The sequence below is a fragment of the Ornithorhynchus anatinus genome, chromosome 3 (genome assembly GCF_004115215.2).
Source record: "Ornithorhynchus anatinus isolate Pmale09 chromosome 3, mOrnAna1.pri.v4, whole genome shotgun sequence".
NCBI classification, from domain to species: Eukaryota; Metazoa; Chordata; class Mammalia; order Monotremata; family Ornithorhynchidae; genus Ornithorhynchus; species Ornithorhynchus anatinus.
Window position 1 is genome coordinate 81585151 of NC_041730.1, and position 12734 is coordinate 81597884.

Sequence of the window (12734 nt, forward strand, 5' to 3'; positions counted from 1 at the left end):
GAGTTCTCCCAGACCTGCAGTCAGGTTCACTTTCCAGGGGCAACAGACTAAACCCTACAAGAAGATAAGGTTTCAGCAGTCTCAGTGCTGACTGAAAAAAAAATTCACAAATGTTCATGCCAAGTTTCGAAAGGAATCTGATCCAGTCATCCCCTTGAAGACTGATCCTCAAGATACCAAACACTAAAGTCATTGGTCTATATGAAAAGAAGGAACTTATCGGGGGATTGAAACAGGACACATCTTCAGAAGAATATATTTTGCATTTATACTATAGTAGTTAACCTATAATTAAGTACTGAAAGTGTCCCTGGGGCTTCCCACAACACTGAAAACAGTTCTTCCCTTATAGATTAAGATATCTTTTAAGGCAGTAGCATAATCAGATTGCTTTTTTTGTCAAGAGTGAGTCCAGTTCAAATTAATGTTCTTCATTGATAGGTGACTGTATTTAAAAATCTTTTACACAAACAAGCTGTTAAATTCCATTCAGCTGACTCAGCTGACTTTATTCCTCCTGCCTGGAACTCCTTCTCCCTACATAACCAACGGACCATCACTTCAAATTTTCAGAGTACTACTAAAATCATATCTCCTCCAAGAAGAGTTCACTAACCCCTCATCTCCCCCCCTTATTCTCCCTTCCTTCTGCATCACCTACATCCTTAGGTCCATACCCCACTCCCAGCACTTAGATACCTCATCCCTACCCGGACAGTTACACAACTATCCTTAGACTCTGTCCCTTCCTCTACTAACAAGTGATTTTAATGTCTGTCTCCCCTACTAGACCTTAAGCCCTTGAGAGCAGGGAACCGTGTCTACCTACTTGATTCAACTCTCACAAGCATTTAGTACAGTGCTCTGCATATAGTCATTCATTCATTCAATCCTATTTATTGAGCACTTACTATATGCAGAGTGCTGTACTAAGTGCTTGGAAGGTACAGTACAGCAATAAAGCCAATCCCTGTCCAAAACGGGCTCACAGTCTAGATGGGGGGAGACAGACACCAGTACAAGTAAGCAGGCATCAATATAAATACAACTATAGATATATATACATATATACATAAGTGCTGTGGGAAGGGGAGAGGAGGGGAGAGCAAAGAAAGCAAGTCAGAGTGACATGGAAGGTAGTGGGAACTGAGAAAACTGCGTGGCTCAATGGAAAGAGCCCGGGCTTGGGAGTTAGAGGTCATGGGTTCTAACCCCGGCTCTGCCGCTTGTCAGCTATGTGACTTTGGGCAAAGTCACTTAACTTCTCTGTGCCTCAGTTACCTCATCTGTAAAATGGGGATTAAAACTGCGAGCCCCACGTGGGACAACCTGATCACCTTATATCCCCCCTGCGCTTAGAACAGTGCTTTGCACATAGTAAGCGCTTAACAAATATCATTATTATTATTAAAAGTAGGGCTTAGTACTCATAAAAACCACTGAATGGCTCTTTCTTTCAAAAATGAAAAGACTCAAAAAAAAAATAAATCAGGATCTTAGGTCATTTTAACTCCTTACTATTTGCGGACCGCCTGGACAGCCAAGTGGATTTTGCCACATCATGTTTGAATGTGTAATTATTACACTTATTTCAACTACCAAATCCAACCGTCTGATCCAAACTTCATCAGAAGCTGCAAAACAGAAAAGCCACCTGCCTCAGCCAACTTCTTTAACCTCCCTGGGCAGCAGAGTCATCTCAACTCTCATCAGTTTTTCTCAGATTTACTAAGGAGGTGTGAACGGGGCACTGCGGCAGAATTAAAATGAGCCTCTCCTCATTGCCCTCTCTAGGTTCACACTTCTAAACCTCTGCGCAGGGTGGGGAGATGGTCTTCACATCCTTCACCCTCTCTCTTGAGACAAGGTAGAACGTGTGTGACCTTGGGCAAATCACTTCACTTCTCTGGGCCTCAATTACCTCATCTGTAAAATGCGGATTAAGATTGTGAGCCCCATAGGGGCCAGGGACTGTGTCCAATCCAATTTGCTTGCATCCAGCCCAGTGTTTAGTATGGTGCCTGGCATACAGAAAGTGCTTAAATACCACGATTATTATTTATTATTAAATGGAGTGCGAGTCCTGGAATACAATTATTTTGTTCTCAAGTGTGAGAAATGAGGTCTTCTTGTTTGTCTGGGGGTAGGAGGGAGGGAAGGGTGGGGAGGGAGGTGGGCAGGACACCAACAATTGTTTAAATGAGTGGACTGTATTCCTTTTCCTTTATATACTGGATTCTTTAGGAGAGATAAATTTAATCTTACTACAGTTACTCCTTGACACTGCCTCAATCAATCGTACTTAATGAGTGCTTATTGTGTGCAGAGCCCTGTAATAAGCACTTGGTATTATTAACCCTCTGGTATTAAGATATTAACATTCTTCCCCCACCTTCTGCTACATAAACAAATTCATAATGCTGTGTTTTTCATATTTTGTACAAGTTCCTTTGGTAGGAATGCAATCGATAGTCTAGCTATGCTTTTGTAAATTTTTGGAATATTTTTTGTAGTGGTTTCTTCCAGAGCAAATAGAATTCTCAAGACTTCTATTTAAAAGTACTTTTGGAAACACTATCAATATTTGGACTTCACTGAGGCTTTTGAACATTTTTCATTGTGAAGATTATGAATCTTCCTCACAGGATAATATTTTCACGAATACAGTAGTTATAAAAGTTCCAGCCTAAGCTCTATAAAATCATTTTGGCCACATCATTTTTTCAGACAGTCTAAACCGGAAAACCTACCCAGGCATGACTTCAGAGAAACAAATCCACCAAGACATTTCACATGGACCGAACCCAACGAGACGGAGTTTGACCCACCAAATCGGAGCTAAACTTGGAAGGAAGTTTGGGGAAAAGGGACAGAAGATGGAAATAAAGTGTGATCTACCTTTTCAGGAAATGCATCAAGGCTTTAAAGAGGTGAGACACCCCCTGCAAGAATCACCTTCAAGCCTCCCACTGGAGGACAATGAAACCTGAAAATACCATGGAATGCTAAAGTGGCAATCTGAAAGCTAATTTGCCCTAAGGTTTAATCAGCCGGGACCCTTGGGGACCCCTCCCTTGAGCCAATTCCTTTAGCTCCAGGAAGCTAGAGAATGGAATTATTCCCCAGCCCACTTTGGGCCTTTGGAAGATGGGAGTCTGTTAATTTCCCTGGCAAATCGGCTTTCTGACCATTGCAAGGGCAACCTCCTGGTGATGCTGACAGAGAACAAGAGAGGAGCAAAGAGATTAAGTCAGCATGGGGGTTCCGTGAAGAAGAGACAGACTTATAAACCTAAGCAGACGCTTAATTACTCTGGCTTTAAAAATTGTGAAAAATCCATCCCTGGTTTTTATAATACAATGTTATCCAACAGCAGAACTATGGTGAAATTTAACTATCATGAACAGAGAAAACTGCCTAAATGAAAGCCTCAGGATTTCTAAAAGTGCTTAAAAAAAAATCACTATTACTATCATTTCATTTTTGCCCACCTCCTGCCTGCAGATCCTATTTCTTCTAACCCTGAAAACTGCCTTCACTTACATATTTTATAAGAAAAAAATTCAGTGAGTGATTAAGTTAGGACATGGAGGAAGAATTAAGTTTAGGATCTCAAAAGCAGAATCTCCATAAAATTATATGTGTCGTCTTGAAAACTTGGAAACTATTTTAAAGACAAATAGTTGAAACCCATTTTCTCCATTACTTAGGGTACCTGCCAAGACACGAGATCAAATGTTCCAGGGGAAATGCAGGAACCAGATGACATCATCAAGACCTAAAGCAGGGTGCAGTCTGCTGTTCCTGCAGCTCTTTGCTCTGGATTGTTATTAGGAGAAGCAAAAAACTAGAACCCTCACACACACAAAAAAAAGCCAGTACATGTTTTAGTTGAACAATACCTGTTAAGTTGAAAGTTGAATTAAAGGGTCAACGAATTTTGTCCAGCTAGCTGTTTGCTTTTGTTTTTTTTTTATTCCAAACTGCCCCCAGTTCAGATAACCAGTACGTTTGGTCAAGACAACTGTGGATAATGAGCTTTCAACCTAAGAAACTACAAGGTTGACCTAAAAGAAAAAGCTGTTTTATTGGCACGTGGGAAATTCAGACCAGATTAAATAAGTCCTTCCTAGCAACATTGTTATACTCTATAAAATGGTTGAGCTGAACAACCTGGCTTGTGAAAATGACTGCAAATAAGGAGGTGGAGGAGGAAGAGAAAAATCAAAGCCAAAGCTTTTAAGGGGGTCCCAGTATTTCTTCTACATCATCTTTTGGGGAAGATTTAAAATGAGCAAAACCCCAGAAATTGCCAAATCTTCCCTTTAAACAGTGAAAGATAAGGGTCATATGATTTAAAACTATTTAAAAGTTTAAAACTATTCTATCCCCTGAAGATTGAGGGAATTGAAGGAGTTCCTAGACAGAACATGAACAGCATTTATTGAGTGCCTACTATATAGCAGAGGTACAAACAATACATGTCTAAGAGTCCTCTGCTACCCTGAGTGACTTTGAAGCAGGCAGCCTCCTTCTGAGCCCCTAATATTTTTGGATTCCAAATGCCAACAGACTTTCTCCACCTAAAGTTATAAGCTAAAAATAAACCTACATCAAGTGGTTACTCCTGAAAGATACCAACTGTTTCTCTGCAACTGACTACTGGGGGATGGAGCATTTTTCTCTGAAATGGCATTACCCAACTTGGAGCCGTTCTGCATTTGCCATCTTCCACAATTACAACCATTTGGGTACTTTAATCCGAAATAAACCTTCGTTGGCAATATTAAGTGGTGCAGACTACAACATGCATATCCAACAAAGTTAACCAGATCGCTCCTTATCTAAAAAAAACTATATGAAAGCCAAATCGGGGATTTTGCCCAAGATTTGCACCTTCCTTCCTTTTTTTAAAAAAGGTTGGGCAGATCCAAAAATTCTTCTCTAAACCCTCTAAACCCGGACTGGTTTTATAGCCCAAACTTCAACATACCACCACTGATTCCAAAGAACTCAAAAGCATAAAATTAAAAGCCAAAGATCTGAGGAAGACAATCACCAAATGTAAAAGACCCAACACCTTTTAAACAAAGCAAAACCGAATTAGAAAGCCTTATCAATTCAAACACCTGTCAGGGCATCTAATGAAATAAAAGTCACATTTTTCAAGACATTAGGAAACAAAGCTCTCTGACAGCACAGTTGCAGGCAGCGCTGTTTTAAAATGTCAGGTGATTTATGTGACTATTTACTATTGTAATTCTGGTTTACACAGTTCTGCCTTCTTAAAATGGAAAATAAATGAAAAACGAATTGCTTTCCAACCAAAAGTTACAAGGCTCAAGCTTTCCCAAAGAAACTGGACCCTCCAAGGAATGATACTTGGTATTTTGAAGACCGGCTATGACCACTCCAGGTCCTAAAACATAGGAAAAATTGTGCTATGCCCAGATGAGGTTTTTTTTCCCTTTTATGGAGAAGAGAACCCCCCTCCTCCTCCATCACCTCCCACCCCATCCCGGTCCCCTTTCCACTAGCAAATCTTGGAAAGTGACTGAAAATGCAATCCGCTGGATGACTCCACTCTCAAACCCAAATCTTCAAATCTTATTTTTTTTTTGCTTTCTTTGGAAAACTTTCCCAAATCCCAGCCCCCCGGAAAGATGGACCGGCTAAAAACTTCCTGGCCTGTACAACAGGTGAAAAGAAAAAGATCGCACACGATTTTAAAACCGGGGGAGAGGTTGCCGGGCAAGGAACAAGTAAAGCAGCGAGGCTCGGGGGAAAGAGGTCAGAGGTCGTGGGTTCTAATCCCGGCCCCTCCACTTCTCAGCTGTGTGACCTTGGGCAAGTCCCATCACTTCTCTGGGCCTCAGTGACCTCATCTGGAAAATGGGGATGAAGACTCTGTGCCCCACGTGGGACAACCTGACTCTCTTAGATCCACCCCAGCGCTTAGAACAGTGCTTGGCACATACTAAGCGCTTAACAAATACCAACATTAAGTCACAAGTGATGGGGGTCGGGGGAGAAGCGAGTGTGGCTCAGTGGAAAGAGGTCAGAGGTCGTGGGTTCTAATCCCGGCCCCGCCACTTCTCAGCTGTGACACCTTGGGCAAGTCGCTTCACTTTCTCCGGGCCTCAGTGACCTCATCTGGAAAATGGGGATGAAGACTGGGAGCCCCACGTGGGGACAATCCAATTCCCTTTTGTACCTATCCCAGTGCTTAGAACAGTGCTTGGCACATAGTAAGGGCTTTGCAAACCGCTTATTACTATTCTTTTTATTATTATTACAGGCATGTGTGTGCATGGACGGAGGGGAGGCCGTTGGGGGGCAGGGATGGCCACGACCTGTGACCGACCTGACCGTTTCAAGGACTTAGTCCAGCGTTCAGCACATAGTAAGAGCTCCCAAAATACGATGGAATGCATGTAGGCGTGCAGGACTGCGGTTTTTCTTGGCTCCCAAAACTTTTCCTTTCCCCCCCGCCCCCCCAGCATGGGGAAATTCTACCTTTTGCATTCCAAGGCACCAGTTTTCAAACAAAAACTGAGACTACTAACCCCAAGAAGAGGGTTTTCCTAAAGGCCCAGGAGCTTGGGGACAGGGGAGGAATACTCCTTTTTTTTTTTTTTTTGGATTTTTGGGAGGTGGGGGGGGTCATTTAAGGACCAGAGTTTGCAGCCCCCCCAAATCACCATCCCAGTGACATAAAGGAGGGGGGTCAAAGAGGGGAGAGGGGTGCAGGGGTGCCAGGCCAAGAGACACAGAGGGAGAGACCGAGATTGCAGGAGAGGGGAGGGAGGTCCCGCAGCCCCGGGGCCCCGCCAGTCCTCCCTCCAACATGGGGGGTCCATCCCCGCCGCGGGGGGCCGCGAAAACTCACCCGAACGTCGAGGGACTCATTGTCCGAGGCTCCGGCGGAGGGCGACGGGGGCTGCCGCGCCCCTCCCGGGCCGAATCACCACGACGGCCCCGGCGGAGGAGGAGGGCTGCGGCCTCGTCGCGCGCGGACGCGATAGATCCAGCCGGCCCGCGCGCCCCCCACCCTGCCCGGCCGCGCGACACCCGGCGGCTTCCAATCCCCGAGGCCGCAACCAACTCTCCGGCCGACGCGGGGGGGGGCCCGGCTGCGGCTGCGCCTCCCCCCGCACAGACGTCGTCTCTTCCAACCGTCGTCCGCGACGCCGCCCGGCTCCCCGGAAGCGGCTGAGCGGGGACCGGAAGTGCAGGCCCGCCCCCAGCCCTCCAACTCAAAAATCACAATAAAAATGGTGTTTGTTAAGCACCCACTTTGTCCCAAGCACTGTTCAAAGCGCTGGAATAGATACATGGTCATTCATCCCTATTCAGTCGTATTTACTGAGCGCTCACTGTCTGCACAACACTACTCTTCCATTGTACAATTCAATAGACAATCCCTGCCCAACACCAGCCTCACAGTCTAAATAATAATAATAATAAAGTTGGTATTTGTTAAGCGCTTACTATGTGCAGAGCACTGTTCTAAGCGCTGGGGTAGACACAGGGGAATCAGGTTGTCCCACGTGGGGCTCCCAGTCTTCATCCTTATTTTACAGATGAGGTCACTGAGACACAGAGAAGTTAAGTGACTTGCCCACAGTCACACAGCTGACAGGTGGCAGAGCTGGGATTCGAACTCATGAGCTCTGACTCCAAAGTCCAGGCTCTTTCCACTGAGCCACGCTGCTTCTCTAAAGGGGTGGGGTGGGGGGGGAACACAGCAAAACAAGTAGACAGGCATCATTACCATCAAAATAAATAGAATCATAGACCTCTACACATCATTAATAAAATAGGGTCATAAATAATATCTACAAATAATGTTGGTATTTAAGTGCTTACTATGTGCAGATCACTGTTCTAATAAAAATAATGATAATAGTGTTGGTGTTTGTTAAGCGCTTACTATGTTCTAAGCACTGGGGTAATAATAATGTTGGTATTTGTTAAGTGCTTACTATGTTCTAAGCCCTGGGGTGATAATAATCTTGGTATTTGTTAAGCACTTACTATGTTCTAAGCACTGGGGAATAATAAGGTTGGTATTTGTTAAGCGCTTACTATGTTCTAAGCAATGGGGTAATAATAATGTTGGTATTTGTTAAGCGCTTACTATGTTCTAAGTACTGGGGTGATAATAATGTTGGTATTTGTTAAGCGCTTACTATGTTCTAAGCCCTGGGGTGATAATAATCTTGATATTTGTTAAGCACTTACTATGTTCTAAGCACTGGGGAATGATAATGTTGGTATTTGTTAAGCACTTATTATGTTCTAAGCACTGGGATGATAATAATGTTGGTATTTGTTAAGCGCTTACTATGTTCTAAGCACTGGAGTAATAATAATCTTGGTATTTGTTAAGCGCTTACTATGTTCTAAGCACTGGGGAATAATAATCTTGGTATTTGTTAAGCACTTACTATGTGCAGAGCACTCTTCTAAGCGCTGGGGTAGATACAGGGTAATCAGGTCATCCCACGTGAGGCTCACAGTTAATCCCCATTTTACAGATGAGGTAACTGAGGCACAGAGAAGTTAAGTGACTTGCCCACAGTCACACAGCGGCCAAGTGGCAGAACAGGAAATCGAACCCATGACCTCTGACTCCAAAGCCCAGGCTCTTTCCACTGAGCCACGCGGCTTCTCTGGGGTAGATATAGGTTCATCAGGTTGTCCCACATGAGGCTCCCAGTCTTCATCCCCATTTTACAGATGAGGGAACTGAGGCACAGAGAAGTGAAGTGACTTGCCTGAGGTCACACAGTAGGTAATGACAATAATGTTGGTATTTGTTAAGCACTTACTATGTGCAGAGCACTGTCCTAAGTGCTGGGGGAGATGCAGGGTCATCAGGTTGTCCCACATGAGGCTCACAGTCTTCATCCCCATTTTACAGATGAGGGAACTGAGGTACAGAGAAGTGAAGTGACTTGCCCACAGTCACACAGCTGACAAGATGGTGGTATTTGTTAATCGCTTACTATGTACAGAGCACTGTTCTAATCATAATAATAATGTTGGTATTTGTTAAGCGCTTACTATATGCAGACCACTGTTCTAATACTAATAATAATGTTGGTATTTGTTAAGTGCTTACAATGTGCTGAGCACTGTTCTAAGCGCTGGGGTAGATACAAGGTAATCAGGTTGTCCCTCGTGAGGCTCACAGTCTTCATCCCCATTTTAAAGATGAGGGAACTGAGGCACAGAGAAGTGAAGTGACTTGCTTGAGGTCACATAGTAGGTAAGTGGTGGAGCTGGGATTAGAAGCCAGGGCCTCTGACTCCTAGGCCCATGCTCTTGCCACAAGGCCACACTGCTTGCTAAGTTGCTTAAGACATAGTAAATGCTTAACAAAAGCACAGTAATTATTACTTTTAAAGTCTTTGTGTTTGGGCTGCAAGTCATGCCTTTGAGAGAAAGAGAGTGTGTGTGTGTGTGTGCACACGTGCACGCTGTGTGTCAAGCCCAGAGTCGAGTCCTTGGGAGGATACAATAAAATGAACGGACCCGATCTCTGTCTTCAAAGACTTTACAATCTAACATGACAGGACAGTCAGACACTAAATTATAGATAATGGGAAGTAACAGAGTATAAAAATCATGCTTAAGGGCTATGGGTTGGAGACCGTGATACCCAAATGCCTATGTGGTGTGGAAATGCAGAAGTAGCAATAGTGGAAAATATGAGAGAAATGTGAAGGAAGAAAGTTCCACGTTAAAAACTAAATATGAAAAATTCTAAGATGAAACAATCTTGAGTCCCCAGAAACTGGGGTCTAATGCTGCCACAGCCCCTTCAGCCCAGGCTTCCTAATCAATCATATTTATTGAGTGTTTACTGAGTGAAGAGCACTACGCTAAGCACTTGGGATGGTTCAGTATAACAATATAACCAAGTTGGTAGACACCTTCCCTGCCCACAACGAGCTTAACTCAACCCCAGCTTCCTGTGATCTCCTCTCCCAGCCTGTGGTCCTGACAGTTTCTGCCACCTCCACTCCTCACACCCTAATACACACTTCCCCATGCTCCTTCCCTAGCTTCTGTTATTCCCCTTATCCAGGAGTGGGTAGCCACAGGCTCAGACTAGGATGTGCTCCAGGGAACAAGCCTTAGTTTTGCAGATTGTTTCTAATCAATGTCAGATGGAACCAGTGAGATAGGAAAATAACCACATTGCATTAGTCAATCAGTGGTATTTATTAAGCTCTTACTGTGTATAGAACACTTGGGAGAGCACAGTACAACAGAATAGGCACATTTCCTGCCCTCCAGGAGTTTACAGTCTAGAGGGGAGGCAGACATTAAATCAAATTACAGATATGTCCCACTCCCTTCTCTATCACCCTTGCACTTGGATTTGATCCCATTATTCATCCCTCCCTTAGCCCCACAGCTGTCACCTCTTGTTTTAGGCTGCCTAATCATCTCTGACCCATAGCGATGCCATGCACACACCTCTCCCAGAATGCCCCCCCCCCCCCCCATCTGCAATCGTTCCAGTAGTGGATCCACAGAGTTCACTCGGTAAAAATACAGAAGTGGTTTTCCATTGCCTCCTTCTGCACAGTAAATTGAGTCTCTGCGTCTCAGTTTTCTCCCATGCTGCTGTTGCCCAGTACAGGTGAGTTTTGACTTGTAGCAGATTGCCTTCATTCATTTAATTGTATTTATTGAGCGCTAATTATGTGCACAGCACTGTACTAAATGCTTGGAAAGTACAATTCAGCAAAAGATAGAGGCAATCCCTACCCAACAATGGGCTCACAGTCTAGAAGGGGGAAAAGAGATAAAACAAAACAAAGCAAGTAATCACTTCCCAAGCTAGGAATGGAATGGATATGCCTCTGCTTGACTCTCCCTCCTGCAGTCGAGACTGGAAGAGTACTGGAAACTCTCCAGGAGTGACCTTCAGAGGGGGACAGCTCTTATGTTGTTGTCTTAAGCTGTCAAGTCATGTCCAACCCATAGCATACTGAGCCATAATTCATTTATTTTATATTAATGTCTGTCTACTCCTCTTGACTGTAAACTCGCTGTGGGCAGGAAACATGACCACCAACTCTGTTACATTGAACTCTCCCAAGTGCTTAGTACACTCAGCACTCAATAAATACAATTGATTGACTGATTGATATGTACATAAGTGCTGAGGATGGGATGAATGCCAAGTACATAAAGGGTACAGACCCGATTGCATAAGTACCCTGCTTAGACTGAGCCCTATGTGGGACAGGAACTGTATCCAACCTGATAACCTTGTATCTCCCCCAGTGCTTAGAGCAGGGCTTGACACATAGTAAGCACTTAAATACTATTTTTTTAAAAAGGGGGGTACAGTAAATGAAGGCTTAGTCTGGGAAGGTCACTTGGAGCAGATATGATTTTAATAAGACTTTGAAGGTGGGAAAATGGTGGTCTGTCATGAAGCATGTGGGTTGAGTTGTAGTAGGAGAGCAACGAGATGAGGTAGCAGAGGGCCGGGTGATGGAGACCTTTAAAGCCAATGGTGAGGAGTTTCTGTTTGATGTGGAGTTGGATGGGCAACCACTGGAGGTTCTTGAGGAGTGGGGAAACGTGGAATCAAACAAAACAAATATTGCACAAATCCACACACTTGTGTGAGTATACCCTACCCTATTATACTCATACAAGTCAGGGTGAGTGTCCCATTCTTTACACCAGAGTAATGGAAACCTAAGGGGCCCCTTAAGAAGTGGATTCCTTCCTCTCACCCCATATCTTGTACACACCCCTAGCTCCCCAGCCCACTTCTTTCCCATAACTTGCAAAGGCTATTTTTTGCCAAGAAGAGATTCTAGAGGAGGTAAAAACTGCAGGAGCAGAGATGTTCTTGAAATGATGGGTTCTCCTGATGGCTGTGAGGTGGTAGGTCTCCCCCAAGGCCAGTGGCCCTGAGACAGTTGCCCTTTTAGCTTTATGGTTAAAGTAGCCTCTCCACTGTTCTCTCACCCCTCTAGGTACCAATAGAACCATTTTACATGTTTTTTCCCTCAGAATCAAGCCCCCCCCACCAAACAAGAAATTGGTCTTGTTTTAAGATCTGATTGTATTTCAGATAACTCAATAATAATTCAGTAGGGTTACTCAGATAAGCAGGAAATTTGGTGATTCAGCTCCTCACTTTTCCGGTTGTGCTATCCATCAGCCCCATTGAGACTTGTGGATTTATCTGTTTATTGATATGTTCTTGATTTATTCACTTCTATCTTTTTTTTAATATCTCCCTTATCATGGTGAAAGGGCATGAAATGAGTGGAAGTCGGGGATTGAATGCCTGTGGGGGCTATGCCATCTGGTGAAGGTATCTGATCGGAGAACCAAGCAGAGCCCCTTGCCAGGTGGATAGGCTCAAAAAAATTCCTGAAAATAGATTTCAGCTGTTCTTTCACCTAAATGCTCAGGCCTGAAGTCTTCGTGACTAGGGCCAATCACTGTATTTCATTTGTGTGAGCTGACTTCCTTATTAACCCTCCTGGTCTTCGAAGGGCAAGGATTGTATGTCATTTGTTCGCTATGTTTCCAAAGAGTACTGTAAGAAGTATGCCTCCAGTGGGAGCTCAATACATACTGATTGATCATTTGATCAATAATATTTATTGAGTGCTTACTGTGCACAGTAGACTGTACTAAGAGCTTTGACAATTAAGCTTCCACAGCCTTGGCTGTCAGCATCCTCT

The 12734-nt window shown here is 44.1% G+C and overlaps 1 protein-coding gene across 1 annotated transcript in view; it reads right to left on the bottom strand.

Moving 5' to 3' along the window:
• BMPR1A (bone morphogenetic protein receptor type 1A) overlaps positions 1-7085 on the bottom strand; it is a 119406-nt gene extending 112321 nt beyond the window's left edge. Inside the window, exon 1 of the mRNA XM_029060344.2 lies at positions 6890-7085. The gene's annotated coding sequence lies outside the window, so the exon portion shown is untranslated. The remainder of the gene's footprint in view (positions 1-6889) is intronic.
• Between the last annotated feature and the right edge of the window lie 5649 nt (positions 7086-12734).